Genomic DNA, 18721 nt, shown 5'->3' on the forward strand with positions numbered 1-18721 from the left:
GGTTAAAATGAAAATTTAAACATTTTATTTTGACCTCTTCCCTGCTTACTCAACATTAACGCTCCATCACTAAAAATTCTAGACACTTGAATACTCTTTTCTGTCGTTTAAACTTGAAATGCAACTTTTTATTTGTACTCAACACAGCGATGCGCCTGGACTCTAGGGAACAGGCAAACATCCCTACAAAGATGCAATAAGTGTTGCATATTTAAAGAGCAAAAGGTCTTACCTCCGCCTTGAAACACCCTGCATACAAATAAAAATAAAAAATAATAATAACAAGGTGTAAGTAAAAGTAAACGAAATGGTAAAATCAGCCAAGAAACGAGTTTCAAGCTGCAATATACCTACTCTGCAATTAAAAATGTAAAATATATTAAGCGAATAAAGCCAGTTTAGCTATTAAAAGTTTTTTCATTTAATTCAGCGTCGCGTCGCTGTCGTCCGCAAAATACGAACGGGGGTGAAAAAAAAATGAGAATTATTCGTCATTTTATTTCAGCTAAAAACGTTACAATGTTTTAATTTTACATTTTTCGCCGCATGTTTGAAACCATTAAATATTACGACGTACATTAACACGGGAGCCATTGAAATGAAACCATGTGCTTTTTGGTATAAGCGCATACAATGTTATTTTTTTCCATGTAACAAAAATTCGTCGTGGCTTTTCACTCCGCTGGTATGTGTGCTGCTCTATACGTAATTCTGTAGGTGGTGGTATTCACACGAATGTGTCACTCACTCGTTAAAACCACGACGATTTGTATATACAATATACACTGGACGCAAAAAACCAGCTATTTGAAAAATGCCGCTAAAATTTTCAGCCCGGGTCAGCGGAGTCGTTAATACAATGTATGTGACTTATGAACTTTTAAACCGTATCGTTGGTCGGTGCTTTCTTTCAATTTAAAAATGTCACGTTATTTGGCGAAGCTACCATGCCGACCGCCGCAGGGCGAGATGAAGTAATTATTAAAATAGGATTACGATTATTATTTTTATATTATCTTTTTTCCAACGAAAAGTCGCAGAAATTAAATTAAAAAAACACGGAAGAATGTAAATAATATTATTGCACCGAGCTTTTTCTTATCTTAATTAAACAATAATCGTAATTTTCACGAAGGCGGTAAAAAATGCGCGAGAAGAAAACAAATGAGATTCGAAGGGATGGAAAATTTTATTCTACGTTCGGTTCATTTTGATGGATGGGATGGCGCGAAGAGAAATTTCGTTTGTTTTTCTTTTTCACGTCATTCTTTCGCGAAATTTACTCACGTTTGGGTTTATAAAGCGAATCTCGTTAGGAAGCTCAGTTTTTTACTATGTAATAACAAAAGACAGTTATGGAGAAGGGAGTATGCATGAAATTCACTTCACGGTGTTGAGAATGATATTTTTATCATTTTGGGATACTTACTTATTCATTTTTCTCAAAAACGGGCTTAAGCTTATTTAGAAGAATTCTGACCAGAACTGAATATTTTTCAAAAAATGTTCACAGCCTTTAATTTTGAATTTTTCTGTTTTTTTTGTGAGATCGGGGGGGGGGGCTATGTAAAATTGCACCGACATTGTTTATGGCAGGCATGAAGGATTTTCCTAAAAACTGGACTATAGGCAAATAGGTATATAAGAATTCTGACACAACGAGAAATTTTCAAATAAATCTTACTGGCTTTCATATTTTCATTTCATTTTTTTTTTGAATTTTTTCAACTTGAGAGGGGGACTCCCTACCAAGGTGTCTACAGGAATTCGTTGACCAAAAATCACTACTTTTTCACTACCTACCTTTCAAAAAAAAAGTCACTACCTTCTAAAATATTTTAACCACCCCCTCCCCCTTCAGATCAATTTTTTAATTTTTAAAATTTTTTTTGTTTAGACTTTGTAATTTATTAGGGTACATGTGTTACTATTTAACTATATATTTCGAGAAAATTTTTTTCAAATATGAATTTTTTTGCAATTTTAGCAGTGTTCTTCATTTATTTTTCAATTTTTCATGTTCGGAAAATTAGATTTTCCACTTTTTTCAATTTTTCACTACTTTTTAAATTGCTGAAAATCACTACTTTTTCACTACTGTCACTACCGGCTATCAAAATCACTATCTTTTCATTACCTGTAGACACCCTGCCTACAAAGGGACCAAAATATCTTGGAAGACCGAGAGACTATTTTTAAACTTAAAAACTGGGTTATTTTAAAAAAAATTGGACCAAAAATAGAGAATTTTTGAATCAATAGATTGCTTTTTTCATTTCATTTTTTTTTCAGCGGAAGAAAGGCTTTCTCAATTTTGAAGTTAAAGAGCTAAAATTTTCAGGGATTTCTTTTTTATGAAAACCAATAACGGGGAGGGGAGAAAAAATCACACAAGAAGAATTTTTACAAGGGTGAAATTCAATTTCTGATTTATTTTCAATGTTTTGGAAACTGCTAAAAACGACATTTGTTTTTTTCATTTTTTTTTTTTAGAAACGATCGCCTGAAATGTAGTAAGTAAACTGACCTAAAACCTGCAAACAGATCCGTTTAATTTAAATTGAAATAGTTTTTCGGGGAGGAGGCTGCTCGTAATGAGGTAAACAAATCTGCAGCCTGGAGAGGAGACAAATCTGTTTACTCTAAAATGGGATGTTTTTTGTTGTTGAAAAAATCGACTCAAAATAATGTAAGTACATAATATCCGAACGAATCTGTAACCTGAAGACAGATCGGTTTGTTTAAAGTTTGAGGTGTTATTATTATTTTTTGAAGTCAACAAATGAGTAACCGTGGCTTTGATTTTAAAATCAGATTTTTTGAGTAAAAATCCTGAATTATAATTCAAACTTTATCAATGAATTATTCAGGAAAGCGAAGGTACCGGTACTTGTATACCGGCAAAAATATCGTCGGTTAATGAAATTCGTCACCTTGCAATTTCAAATATACTCGTACCTACTTATCGTATTCAAAATACGAAGCTACTAGTTGGAGATGGCGTTCGTTATTCTGCGCTCAGCCGATAAATCATCGCTTTTATGCTGCAATGAATAGAACGGCGGAATTATCTATCCGATTGACTCTGCGTATGTACTATGTACTTGTACTATGTAGTATGCGCCAATGCAAAACTTTCGTATAATAAACTACTCGTATATACAAAATACGAGTCTACGACGATGGCTGGTGGTGTCCTTTCGCAGGGAAAACAGTACACACTCCGGCACGATATGAGAATATGAACCGTCGTATAGCAACGACGACGGCGACGTTATCGCGATAAAAGCGCAGCCAAAAACAATGCCAATCGAAAAAAAGCAACGATTTTCGAATCCGAATAGGAAATTTTAATTATCGACGATGATTCGCGTGATTGAGATTCGCGCGCCCGAACACAAACGCGCGCGGTATTACATCGTGATTGTAATTTAAAGAAAATAAACTGTTTATGAAGGGAGATTTCGGGCGGAAAGTTGCCATTTTTCTTAATCCCATCAACGAACGCTAAAAGGGTTATTGTTTTTCTTGTTGTTTTCTCTTCGCATTGTGTGATAAAGTATAAGAAGTTTAATCACAAGTTTAAAATTTAGAAAGCCTCCTGTACCGTATTCACCCCTTGCCGTCGTCGAGCTTTTAATGAAGAATGTAAACTTTTAAGCGACCTTATGTTATATACTTATTCCTTCTCTTCTCACTCGATCCCTTTGAGGGGGTATTTTGTTCGACTATAGAAGCATTCGTCTGTTCCTATTCTTGTTTCTGTATCCGTCATTAATACGTAGAATACGATCAAATACATTCTGATTTGCTGAAATTTCGCGACACTTTAATTTATGTTTAATGTCGATCAAAACCCGAATCCTTTAATTATTTTTATAAATTTGCAGAGCTAATTAAGGGGAAATTTTTTCTTTGTGAAGTGTTTCGGAATATACTTCAGGGTAAGTTGGTTCTCTCTTCTTTCACAGGAGCCTGCAGATATTCTTCAAGGCGAAAATTTCAGCCCTTTTCCTGACACCGTGGTTCAAAAGTTCAATGAGCATACAAAAAGTCTAAGGAAGAAGGTGGGACTTTGTCACTATTTTTTAGAAACTATACAGCTCTTCTGGAATTGTCAGTTTATATGCATCGTGAATTCTTTATGCAGGATTGCAACACTTTGATTCACATAAAAAACAATAACGTTTTCCATCATTTTGAAAAAAATCTGGATTCTTTCAGCCTTTACATCAGTATTATATCGATTACAAAAAATTATAATAGAATTTCAAATACTGTCTGAATTTGATCACGCTAAAAAAAAATGCTCAGCAATCATCCTAAGATTTATGAGAGGTGGTTCACTTGTGAGATCAAATTCGTTCAAGTGTTCGAAAGGGCCTACATCGGGCCATTTGTGGATGTACCGAAGGAAATTTCAGAAAATTTCTATTAAAAAACGAAATTTTATGGAATGTGAGGCCTATTAGAAACCCTAGAGACTGGAAATTCAATCCTTGAAATAATGAGAAGTAGGAGAAGGTAGGAACTAGGAAGAGTAAAACTTATTCAAGGGCCCATTAAGTACATATAACAAAATATATGAAGTTAAGTATGTAATTTCAAACCACTACCGCCATCATCACCTTCCCCAAACCAAAACTCAAAAATTAGTGACTCATCAGAATCAGACGCTCTATTTACAACCATTCCACAAAAAAAATTAATACCTCTGGATTTTTCGCAAAAAAGGTTTATAACTCATTTCACTTTTTTAAGTTAAAAAAACAAATCAAGTAAAAATTCAGTAAATTTGCAACAAATTTTTAAAAATTCAGCACAAAATCTTCAACTTTTACCTAGTGCAAATTATGACTTGTGAAGTTAAAATTTTTATTTTTACTACCTACATGGTTTTCTGGTTATTTCACATGAACATTATTTTCATCACTAGAATTTATTCTCTGCAGCACAATCAACCAAAAAAAAAGAGAAATTATTCATTACGTTTTTTATTTTCTGCAAAACAAATTTTACCAAATTTTGGAAAAATTTAAAAATAAAAACAAAACTAGTAAGTAATTTTCTTTAAAAAATTAGAAAGCTTTTCAAAAAAAAAAAAAAAAAATGAATATTTACTCGCATGCACAATTTTGTTTTCCTGGTTATTTTTCAAGAGACTTCCAAATTTTTTCAAAAATATATTTCTTGAAATAAAAAAATTCAATTTTTTATTACAAAATTTATTCTAATTGAACTTTTTAACATTTTCGCCTGAATTCAAGCGAAAAATCTTTCAAAATAACACTTTTTTGATGGGAAATTTCATGCTCTTTGATTTTCTTCTTCCAGTTTTTTTTTTCATATAAGCCTGAGTCGCATCCCCTCAAAAAAAATTTCAGGATGGAAAATTTGAAGTTCCATGCACAATTCGTTAGTCTACAAAGTATACATGTCACGAAGGAAGAGGGATCATTGAAAAAAATAGTGAAATGAGACATACATCTCTTGCGCTCCTGGCGCAGAATTCCTTTCCACGCCACTGAGCTTTAATACCACGTGTAAGTAGTACTTTTACCTTGATAAAACAACCATGTACTTGAGAATGCATCTCGCTTCGTTAAAAAAGGCAGACATTGTTCGTACCACATCATTCTTACCTCATACAGAGAATATTTTCATAAAATTAAAGTGAAAGTATCACACAAAAACACACCTTTGAAGCAAAACTTGCGCAAGTATTTCACAAAATGATGGCTCATTCGTTGAAAATAAAAGCCTACTCTAATTTTCACTTTCTCATGTAGGTCCATGTTTATAGTACTGAAAATTATTCAGACATTGATAAAACATTGCAATTTGAATAGTCAGTCGCTCTGATGAAAAAATTCCACAATTTCTAAACATCTTGAAAAAATGTCACATAAAGGAACTCATCGATTAATTTATTTTCAAAAATGTACACATAGGTACGTTTCTTAACACAGTCGAACGAATTGAAGAAAATATCTCAACTACAATAGTCGTACATTTTCCACATTTCTTCACAAGCATTTTACGTTGTTAGCGAACAAAGTATTATACTTCGCCGAATAAAAAATAAAAAAACAACACAATATCCTTTAAATTCATCCTTTGATTCGCCCTAGCTGGGTTCAATTTCCTCTATTTTTCTTCTCCACTTCTCACTTCTTTTTTTTTTTTAATAAAGCGGGGCAATTTTTCAAACATTGTCACCAAAACGCCTCCGGTCTCGTCAATACGTCAAAAACACGCTTTCGTTTCCACAGCATGAAACCGAGCACACGAACCAGGTAGGTCTAGGTATTCAATACAAGAAACAAGACTCGGTATACGAGTAGGTACATAGCGACACTTGGAGAAAGGTCTTTTTAAATATACATACGTAGTTCGAGATAGCACATAACTTTAGAATAAACAAGTAAACTATACCGTTCGTTAGTTAAAACAAAACCAAAGCCTGTATGGATAATATAAACCGGGGCAGAAAAAAAAAATCATAAACGATGAACTACCTACCAACAATACCAGCAACACTTTAGTGTAAAAAAAAAAAATTGTAAAAACAAGCAACGCAAGACTTGTAATTAAATAACTCTACTAGAAACGTTAAGCACTTGAAGCATTTTTTTCCCGGTTTAACTTGAAAACTCTTTTAAAGACGTTAACTCGCACAGGAAAGGGATGAAATAAAAGAAACTTCAAAAAGGAAATATGCCGGCGTTAGTTTTTAAAAAGTATGAAAAAAAGTAGAAACTCTACCGTACATTTAATATGTTTAATACGGTGTAAAGCTAATTTCGAATTTTATAATTCGCTACGTTTAAACGTATCCCACGTCCTTTTTTTCCATTTAGCCTTTGTGTTTCGACTTACAATGCAAATTATGTTTATCTTTTTTAACGATTATTCGTTAGTTTTTTTTTAAAAAAAAAGGCTCGACCGACGTGCCCAGTCTGATTTAGTTTATTCCCCAGATACTGTTATGTATACCTAGTGCACGTGCATATACGTGTATACTATTTCTACATATTCATTGTCCATTGTACATAAATAAACGTTTTCCAATGAAAAATTACTTCACACAAATTGCTTCAATAATCCAGGCTTAATACCGAATCAACCAACATATTCGGGCCATATTTAAAGCGTTAATTTTACATTCGTTAAATAAATACGAGCTCGTCTGTCATAGCAGCTACACAGCATCGCGATACTACTGCGAAATTATATAGTTTTCTCGGCGAAATTTCCATACGTATTAATTACAATTCAACTATTCAAACAATTATCCATATAGCGTCAATAATAATTTCATTTGCCATAAACGATTGATGGGCTGTACTTAGACCTACTTTTTTAGTCGAGTGAAAAGTTGCATCGTTATAGGCTTTTTCACATACATATGTACAGAAAAAAAGTATATTTTAGTCCGAACTTTGCGGCGAAACATTCAAAATATTCGTAACTCATTAACTACATAGAAGAGAAGTGTGAGGAAAATGATTAGACTCCATTGATAAGCACTTCGAATGATGGGGGTTGGGGGATGAAGATAAGGTTTAGTTAAAAAAAAAACCAACGCATAATTCATTTGAATTTTGACTTAGTTCAGTTCAAAAGAAAGAGGGATTCTAGGTAAAATCGAAAAATACGGGTCTTACTGGGTTCAACGCCTCCAAAAACATATCAATCGATGTCACATGCCGAACTTTGTCGATGAAATTTTGACCTAAATTGGAGGAGGTGGGGATCGGAGCTGGTTGCTTGCTTCTGAGAGCACCCATCTTGAAAAAAAGAGGAATATTTCAAAATAGTACTAACTTAAAATTATGTCGGTAATGATTTTTCTGTAATTTTCAATTGTAGCTCGCACTTGAAGCGCCATTATGAAAGTTCAACTTTTAATTGGAAAGTTTACCTTTTAAAAACTTTAACAAAAGTTAATGAATCAAATTTTAATGTATTTTCAACTGTGAATTCGGTTTTGAGCTAATTGTATCAGTATAATACACTCTTGAATTTCAAATACATAACTCTCTTTCCTAGGTTATTTGGGAGTGAACCAATGGTAGGTATTTTGTACAGTTGCTGGGTAGGTAGATCATGTAAAAGACTCGAGGTCAAAAACTGATGTGGACTGATTTGTACGTATGTACTCAATGATCCAGGATACTAATTTAACAAGCTGAGGACGATTAATAGTACATTTTTTGACTAATTTTTGTTAAAATCATAAAATTATTTGAATTCTTGAAAAGTTTCTTTTTCATAATTTTTTCTGCTAACTCAACAAAAAATTGCAAAATTTTTCAAAATTTCATATCAAAATTCAACTTATAAAATTAAATGGTAGGGGTATTTCTTTTTAAAAAATACTAAAATAACTGATAAAAATCAAGAATAAAAACTCGATAGAAATTTTTTCCATGGAATATCGGAGAATTTTTTTACTTTAACACCTATTAAAATTGAAATAGAAATTTAGTTGAGTTACCGAAGTAAAAAAATGCATAAAAAAATATTTAAAATGCCTAAATGCTCACGAGGCTTTGATAATTGGTGAGGGAAGGATCAGGGTATGTTAAGCCATTTCGAGAATTTCTATCTCAAAAATGGTTTCATTAGCAGCCAAAAACCAAAAACAAAAAAGTGGTCGATATTAAGAACCCTTACTTTAATGCATAAATGGACTTGACGGATATTTTGATTTCATGTCCTTCTTTTTAAAAAATTGGCGAAGCTTCAGGAGAATTTTCTTATTCGATTTACTTCAATTTAGAAAAATAATAAAAGATACTCTGCAGTATTTTTGAATTTAGACCAACGTTTTGAGAATTGACAATAAACAACTCTTCTATTTTTGTTTAGGATTCATCAAGATCCAAGATTGAAAATCTTCATTTTATCATTGTACTTACTTCCATTTCCAAATAACCCTGGAATTTGATTTTGATTTTTTTTTTAGATTTTCTTAAAAATCGAAAGAACAAATTTTCTTCGAATATTATACCTACTCATTTTTACATAGGTACATTACTTCAAATTTTTGGTCACCGTTTTAATTCATTATTATAGTTTTTTTTCTCGAGGAGCCATTTTTTTCAAAGGCCTGAAATACACGTCTATAAAGGAAAATTCATAAAAAACCTCCTCTTCCTTCTTCCTTTAGTTGGGTCCAAAGACACTTGACAATTTGCAGAAGATATCGCCAAAATACGTACTTGGGTTTTCTGCTTAAAATAATAATTCTCGTTCAAGTACAAAGACACACACACACACAATCTCGCCTCAGTTTCGGATCAGATTAAAACATTAATAACCACTTCACCTAGCCCAGTAAACCGAGCGCAATAGCTGCAGAGGAAATATTGAAAAATCAAGAAAATTCGAAATTTTCTACCACATACTCGTGTTAAAAAGGTCGATAGCACATTTTATCCAAACGACGGAGTAACATAAGGTGGTTTTTAATACAAAAACACAAGAAACATTCAAACCAAAGTGCACTTCACTTCAATTTTTGCTTTCCTCTTGTAGACGAGAAACATCCTTTACGTTAACTAACAAAAAAATTTCCCAGATACGCGAGCTGCAGAAAGAGTGAGTATTTTACACGACACCAGCCTTTGTAAAATGCCAATAGACCGATCTTCATTGTTTAGTTGGTAAAAGCTATTCCTTACAATGTATTGTTCTTTTACACGCGAACAATGGAGCATATCGGAAAACGGAAAAATTCACGAGTAGCATTAACCGATATTCTAGTGCAATACTCATTCGAGAGGTTTTTCCAAATAATATGTAAAAACAAAATCCACCCTAGACGTTCAATCGACCATTTAGAAATAAGCGTTGGAAAAAAATTTAAATCCTATTTACCATTTTCGTATTTTCCTGTACTTCTTTTTTTCACCTCTTCTCGCTCTTTTTTTTTTTATCACACCATCAACCCTACACATTATAAAAAGACCATTATGAAAAATCGTAAACGAACTGGTAATTTGTATTAACCGAATGGAAATCAATACGTAACCGTATTCTTGGCAAATTTATCATTGTCAGACAAACACTATTCTGATATATGTTCGAACAGAAGACGATTCTTCGAATGAGTTTCACGTTTTATCCGTTTTTTTCCTCTCTTTTTATACATGAAAAAGCAAAATAGCAATGCGAAAAAAGAAGTAATGAAAGGAATTTAGCTGAAAAAAATTGCCAATTTGTTATTTTGCAGGTTTACCCGTTTAATCGACGGAAATTTCTTTTTCAACTTTAATCTTACAGTATAAAAGAGGCCTTTTTTTGTATTCATGAATATTCATTTCCTATTAGAATTTTTTTAATTTCCTTTCTTTTTTGTTTTTGTATTTTTTTTCAGGTTAGGTCGTGTGTATTGTTAAAGCTACAATCTATGTAGAATACACTATTTCGAGGGTAAATACGATCGTTTATTTTATCCTTTTATAAATAACGAGCAATGAAAATTTTCTCGGTAATTACTGAAACAATTTTAGAATAAAATCGTTCTGCTTGAATAAACCCAAGTTACTGTAATTTTTATCATTACAATAAATATAAAGAGTAATTCGCTGAAAAAAGGTCAACAAAACGTTTTGTGCAAAATTTCACCACGATGACGTAGATTTTCATGTTCAAGAAATCGATACAGTTGAAAATTTGTTTTATACTCGACGCTCGTGTTTTTTTTCTCTTTAATTCGTGCTCATCTCATTTCGCATATGGAATATCAAATAAAAAGCTTCATCGATGATGTATTTGAAATTCACTACACATACTTAGTACAGAAATTTTTGGCAAAATTTGGCAGGTAGATAACAAGAAATAAAATTAACAATTTTATTTATTCAATTTACAGTATCGCTGCTTGATTGTCTAATGAGTTTAATTTGTTTATGGCATAGATACTTTTGACCGTTTTGTTTCAGAATTGAGTAACTTTGGCACTCTTCAAGAACGATCTTATCTCAAGAATTTTTCAAGATGAAAAGTTGCTACTTAAATGCTTTTTCTTGCAGCACAATAAATTGTACAAAAATGGTTATACGACATTAGAACCAAAAAGAAACTGATCAGCTGAAATTACATCTCAAAGTATACTATCGAAAGTAGCATCGAGTAGATAAGTATGTCGAGTAACAAAAAACAACACACAAAAAAATAACAGAATACTAGAGTCGAATTTTAAATTACCATAATGAATGTCGACTGACGAAAGTATACATTCATTTTATACCTTCATTGTGAAAGAAAAGAAGCAGTATATTCAATTCGAAACGATAAAACATGACATATAATGCCAGCAAAACAGACAATTACTAAGAATTGCCAACCGTAGCAGTTCTTTCACAAAGAGAGATAACACCTTCACGAGTGTTATTCCAGCTATAGAACGAAAAACCAAACGAAAGGGTTGAAATTATGATCAACAGAAACACTATAGATTTCATATTTTTCATAATTATTCAGTGAATTGTGGTTCAGAAATGGTTCGTTAGATAAGAGTAGTGGCCAGTGAAGGAAATATCTTCACTCCAGCAGCAATGTAAATAGTGAAAAGAAAGTTGACTTACATTTAAACGCTATCCATATTCACAATTATCATTTGTGTTTGGTAAACTGAATTCAAATTCGAACACCACGCAAAACAAACGGAAAGAAAGATAGTATTTCACAATTAAACAAATTAATTAATTAAGCGATAAAATATTAAAATAAAAGGGCACAACACTGGGTTTTTTAATTTTTAGAAAAAAATCGTAAAATTCACGCAGCAGAGACGATGATAACTAAATGTAACATAAAGATAACACACGCATAACATAACACCCTTCAAAAGCACAGAAAAAACCTTTAGAAATGAAACTTTTGAAAAAAAGGCCAATAAGAACAGTGTTGCCTCGTGTAGGAATAAATAATGGTAACTTCGAATGGGTCAAAAATTTAATTACTCGATCGATGTTTCGATAATCATTGAATCGAGTTTGAAATAATTATTTTCATGCTTGTTAATTACGTAAAAACGAATTAAATTTTTTCAGTGGTGAAAGTAAAGAATTTAATTTGGAGTGACGAGTGACGCGTTTTAGGAAGTCAAAGAGTTCCAGTTTTGATTTCTATTGAGCTTACACTGTAATTATTCAATGCTGGCAATTCTATGGCGCAAAAAACTTTTTTTTTATTTTTAATTATTTTAAATTTTATTTAAAATAAAAAATAATAAGAATTTTTTGTTTTCTTTCTTGATAAAAAATAAAAATATAATTTAATTAAATTATTGTGACATTTGTGTTTGTGACTCAGTTAATTATTTTGTGAATTTACTTCGAGTTCAAATATGAGTACTGAATGGTTTATTTTATATTATTGTTGATTTGTCGAGCTGAAAAAATAGTTTCAAGAAAACTTCAAAATTTAGCTGCCTGAATTGCCTTTTAATTTTTCAACTGTTATTTTTTGGTTAATTTTTCACAAATTTTGAATTTGAAATTGAAACACTGTGTCCATTAAACTCCATTGAACTTGAATCGAGCTGAAATTTGGGTCGCCGAAATAGCACGTCGCCCAGGTCGCCCAGCGCCCACGTTTCATAGTTCATACGTTAAATTCTGAGCTATCTAAGTACGATTTTTTGATTTTTGAGCAATTTTTGAAAATTATGACGTAAGTAACTAATAGGTTCATCAGAAGCGTCTATCTAGAGCACCAAACGCGATGTCGTTTCAACAGGCTAGACGAGCGATGTTATTCTGTTCAAAATGTTGAAGAGTAGATTAAAGATCATTTTAATGATTACCTACCTACTAAAAACACGATTAAAATGCATGCGTTTACTAGTTCACAAAAGTTCAAGTACGTGTCTACTATTTTCCAGTTTGCTTTCTAAGAAATTCAAACTGCGAGTCAATTTTTAAATAGCCAGAGATCCTATCTCAATATACCAAATTTATTCTACAAAAATAATATTTCGAACGTCGATTTCAAAACGAAAAGAGTCCATGGTACGCTCAATATCGCGATAAGTAGGAAGAAATGGGTTCTTTTTCCAATTACATAATATAGGTAAATTTTAAAGGCGCTTATTTGAGTCAAAATGATTCCTAATTATTCCGAAGAGATTAATTGAACTTAAAAATGTATACCTATCTATACTTCTTTAGGTAAAAAAGTCAATTTTGTTTGGCTCTGGCGTCGCTAATTTATCTATCATTTTCTTTTTGAAAGAGTAAGTACACTGTACAAGCGTAATAATTTGATTTTGAAATACCTATTTTGATTTTTCCAACTACGAGTACTACGAGTACCTAATTATACCTGAACTCAAAGTCAATTGCAGGTAATTCAAGCTGTTTTGGAGCCTCTAGTGACTATTTTGGAAACTTCAGTTTGTCAAAAAACGACATAAAACGTGTGTGATTGGTTAAGTGAGCCACCATCAAAAATCACAATCTCGATGGAGCATGCGTGCTCAAGTTGATTGAATTTTTAAAAATACGCCCGGAACTCCAAAACAACTTGAAATCATTCGAGTTTTCAATTTTATTTGGTGAAAGTTTTCAGAAAATTTAATCGATTTGTTAGGTCAAAAATGGGAACTGGGGTACATCCAAAATTTCTGCTTTTTGGGTAGATTTGGTAAAATTTTAGTTTCATTCTCATTATGACCTGAATTTGATTTTCAAAAATTCAAAAATAAAAAAAAATGTAAAAATGCGCTTTGGAACCTGAAATTTTGACTGATGATGTTCATTATTTTGCATGTTCTTTCAGTATGGTTTTGTGTCAAGTTCAAAAATTGTTATGCAAGTTGGGATAACCCCCTCATAAGACAAATAATTTATGCTCAAAAACAGCGGTTGATTTTCTCTCTAAATAAATTAGATACCGTACAATTTCAACAGTGAAAACTTTCTTCCGCCTGAAACAAAACAAATGGTTCCAATTTTAATCGATTTATTAGAAAATTTCGTTTCATCCGGAAAATGCGAATTAACAAAAAAAAAGCATAATGAAACGAACAATTGAATAGTAACAAAACAGGAAGTTCTGAAACTTATAATACATATTTTTACAAGTACATACACTATGAAAATAAAACGGGTAATAAATTTGAACAGAACAGAAAAAATCCTTCATTTTTGTAAATTTCACATGTGTTTGATATTTTAATTTTAAATAGCAATTCCTCTTAAATCAAAAATAATTCTTCCAAAACTAAAAAATAACACGTTCCATTAAAGAATTTTTCAAACCTAAATTGGTTAAAAATGATAATTTATCAAGACAAAAACTGCGTATCTCGAATTACTTGTAATTTATAAAATTCATAAACTACATCTACTACCTATTTCTGTATTTCATCAATATTATGATTCATATCAATTCCAATCACCTTATTGTATATTTTACACAAACTTTCATCAAATGCTCTTTCCAAACCGTGTCTATCTTCAATTCACTGACAATTTTTAAAACATCATGCAACCCAGTCAAATACTTCTTTGAATCAAATCTTCCTTCAAACAAGAAGATCCACATTTCTCAACATTACCTACTACTTAAGCAACACATCAACCAAACCATAAATTGCATTTTTTAATTTTTAGACGAAAAGGAAGGGTTTTTGACTATTATGTATGAAACATTATTAAAAAGAGAATTTAATTTTCAATTTTTTTTCCAAAAAAATTAAATTCCGATCATTCCTAATGCCTGAGACAAATTCAATTTTCACCCATTTTCAGCATTTCACAACTTTTTATTAAAAATACATCAAAGATCGTAACTCCTAATTTTTTTTGAAATTTTCTCAATACTCAGCATTTTCCCCTCTTTAGTCTTTACATTGTGATATAAACACCAGATTTAGAACTTCACATGTTCACATCAATAATTTAATAAATCATGTAGGTAATCCACCGACTACTACTGGTAAAAACTAAAAAGTGGTAAATAAACAAAGTTATTAGTAGTTACCTACTGTAGAAAAAAGAATATTTGATGTTGCGTAATTAAATTTGTGTTGGTTGTTGCATAATTTTTAAGATGTATCTTTGATGTATGTAATTTTAATAAAAATTTGTGAAATGCTGAAAAGGGGCGAAAAGTGAAAATTGAATTTGTTGCATTAGAAATGATCGAAATTTATTTTTTTTACAGAAAAAAATTGAAAATTAAATTCACTTTAAATAATGTTTTACACGTAATAGTCAAAAGCCCGTCCGTTTTCGTGTAAAAATTTAAAAATGCAATTTATAATTTGAATTTCTTCGAATGCTGAATACTGAGAAAATTAAAAGAATTGGGAGTCACGATATATCTTTAATGTATTTTTAATAAAATGTTGTGAAATGCTGAAAACCGGTGAAAACTGACAATTGCTACATGAAAATTGAATTTGTCGCGATGGAAATGGTCGAAATTCATTTTTTTTAATACCAAAAAATCGGAAAATAAATTCCCTTTAAATAATATGTTTATAAGCAAAAAACCCTACCGTTTTTGCTTGAAAATCAAAAAAACGCGATTTCGCCCTGTAGTGTAGAGAGGGAAGACTACCAACTCAATAACTTGCGATCTTTTCTGCAAGGATCGCTATTGTGCAACATGCCTACTCAATGCTCATGAGTAATTGAGTAAATGAGTATATAGATGTATTGAAATCAAATCACTTGACAAAAAAATCTTAAAAGAATTGTCATGACTCATGACTGATTTAATTTTAAAATTAAAGTAACTACAGTTGAATACTAACTAGGTATTCGGTTCATTTCATTTTTTGAATACGATCCGACGATTTCAGTTTCAAAATCCATATTCTATTTTAAAAAAAGACGTGAGTGAACTAATCTTACAGAATCATTTTGAAATATTGAAATTGAAAAATTGCTTGCTAATTTTGATTTACAGTTTACTTAAATATTTTAGATACTTATACTTACTCAGGTGACATTGAATTTCAGATTTTCAAATGTTTCTTCTAATCAAAATATTTATAGAAGATTCTGAGCAGCATTCTTTATTGTTGGTATCCATTTTTCATTTTTTTCTTATTAAATTTAACGGCTCATTAGGTACTAGACTAATAGAGTACCTAAAACTTGAAAGTTTTAATGACATTTATAGTAATATTAATTTGAAAATAAATTCGACTCTAAAATACATTTTGGCCTTACTTTGTACCTAGCGTTAGTAGTTTTGAATTGCATGAAATATGAACTGGGTACCTAATATTAAGTTATTTTTCTTTCACATGCTTGTGTAATAACAAGCATCGAGAATAGGAAAGCAGAAATTGGATTAATATTTGAAATTAAAGGCATCCTACTGTAACAATATTCTGACCACAGATTCTGTCGAGTTTAAAAATTGAACCAGTTTTTTAATAATTCATGAATTGTGGGGAAAATTTTTAATTTTTTCAATAATTTTTCAAAATGAAGAAATCGTCCCAACTATGCACGTAATCAGTACGAATATGGTGTAGGTATGCAGATACTAAAATTTTTTAAATCCAAAAAGAAAATCTCAAAAAACGTCACGAGTAATGTTCCTCCACTTCTCAGTACCTACTTAATGTAGGCTACAAAATTGATTTTTAATAATCAGATTTTTTTTAGTTCAACAGGAAGTGAAACCAAATTGGAACTAAATCTTCTTCTTTTGTGTAAAAATAGCTCCGAAGATTGGCATTTTTTCAAATGTCTTTCAGAAGGTTTTGACCATGACAATAACTGTAAAAATTATGTTGCACATGGTGAAACATTCAAACTCCATGATATTTAAAAAATATTTGATACTTTATGTTTCAATTTTTTTGACGCCAGTCGGCGTACATTCAAAATAATCCAAGATAACTGATAAGTAGCAAGTAATCTTTCATATTCAACATCTAGGTAGTGTAGGTACCTACCTAATGTTTGCATTCATTTTCAATTTTTCTCAGTAACCTCATTTCCGTTTTTATTTTGTTCGCTTTATTTTAGCTCACTTTTTATCAATAGACATAAGTTTAATATTTTAATACCTACATTTATTTTTAGCCAGCTAGGTCTATTTGTCATATCTTCGAATTATGATGTTAGGATTCATTTTACACAAACTGCAATTTGCACTTTGGAAGTTGATAATACTTTTTCGTTTGCCAGTTTTAATGCAGCTTCCCGATCTCAAACTCACATACAGCTATTACTTCAATTCGAGTTGAAACTTTCTCAAAAAAAATTTGGTTTGCTGAGCTGCGACTGCGAGACTCTCAAAGTAGAACCATTTGAGGAGCTTGGAATCAAAACTCACTTTTGCCATCGGACAAAGTTTCGAGAAAATCGACAATAACTGATTTCGCCTAGTGCGTTGATGAAAAAAACGTCGCAAAGTGTGTCGAGCTCTTGAGTAAGACTACTAAATAGGATTCCATGAGAAAATTGTTTTTTTCAAGTTGCCATATCGTTGCAGTATGGCTTTCAAGTTTGGCAAAAGTGAGTTTTGATTCCAAGGTGGGGTAATTTTACTTTCTTTTGCAAATATATCGAAAAATACGCCTCCTAGAAGAAAACTAACGTCATTATGTCGATTGGAAATTTAATTCTCTACAATTTTCCTCGATTCTATTTTTCTGTAGAATGCTTCGTTCCGTCTCCAGACAGCTTTAAAAGTTTTGAGCGCTGAATTTTTCCAAAAATTATACTTTCTTTTGCAAATATATAGAAAACTAAGCACCCTAGAAAAAAACTAACGACATTATGTCGATTGGAAATTTAATTCTCTACAATTTTCCTCGACTTCATTTTTCTGTAGAGTATTTTGTTCCGCCTCCAGATAGCTTTAAAAGTTTTGAGCACTCAATACATCCAATTTTTTATCTCCTCAGTTGCATAACTTACAAATTCAAAACTACCATTTTCGCTATTTTCACTATCAGAAAATGCTTCCGAAGTTGCAATTGAATCATTTTGGCTTTGTAGACTGCCATGCGACCTTGGAAATACAGTTTTTTTTATAGCTTGGAGTCAAAACTCACTTTTGCCAGTGGCAAAAGTGAGTTTTGACTCCAAGGGCACTTTTTAACACGAAATTGTGAAGAACTGGGGCCGAATTCGGAAAAATGGATTCTATAGGGTGATAGAGAAATTGAAGAAGTATCCGAATCCGCAAAAAAACGCATATCGATTTTTGGTGGCAAAAGTGAGTTTTGATTCCAAGCTCCTCATTTATCTACACTCTCAAAAGTCAAAACTATTTCTAAAAAACTGCTGGCAGAGAAATTCGTTCTTCAACTTTGTAGAATGAGGAGATAAAAGGTCAAAGCAATGAAAAAAAAATTCTTTCATAAATACTTGAGTTATACTTAGTAAAATAGAAAATAGAATAACATCCAGGTATACAATACCTACTTAACCTACGGTGAATTTTTCCATCTCACAAAAAATACCTCATCACCAATATTGTTAGAAAGGAACTTACCGGTATAAAATCAACTAATTCCGCGCGCAAATAAGGTATTTAAACTGAATAACCTTGAGCTGTGGTGGAAGAAAGTAGAAAATTTAGCGACGTCCGAGAAATCAGCGTGATGAAGCCGGTTCCTGCTATTTTGCACGCATTAGAATGAATTAGGAATAACCTACTGGACTTGGTCGTACTGACATTCCATCTTATCCCAATTACTAGTTTTGTTTCTACTGAATTAACGTCGATT

General features: G+C 31.6%; 1 protein-coding gene across 11 annotated transcripts in view; it reads right to left on the reverse strand.

Annotated features, from left to right (window-relative positions):
- LOC135836570 (protein lin-10-like) overlaps positions 1 to 11825 on the reverse strand; it is a 149511-nt gene extending 137686 nt beyond the window's left edge. For 8 of the 11 annotated variants that reach the window (XR_010557057.1, XR_010557058.1, XR_010557056.1 and 5 more), the window contains exon 1: positions 11598 to 11825. The gene's annotated coding sequence lies outside the window, so the exon portion shown is untranslated. The remainder of the gene's footprint in view (positions 1 to 11597) is intronic. The other 3 variants (XM_065351486.1, XM_065351488.1, XM_065351487.1) reach the window with 1 other exon arrangement.
- Between the last annotated feature and the right edge of the window lie 6896 nt (positions 11826 to 18721).

This window comes from Planococcus citri, chromosome 2, assembly GCF_950023065.1.
Source record: "Planococcus citri chromosome 2, ihPlaCitr1.1, whole genome shotgun sequence".
NCBI lineage: Eukaryota > Metazoa > Arthropoda > Insecta > Hemiptera > Pseudococcidae > Planococcus > Planococcus citri.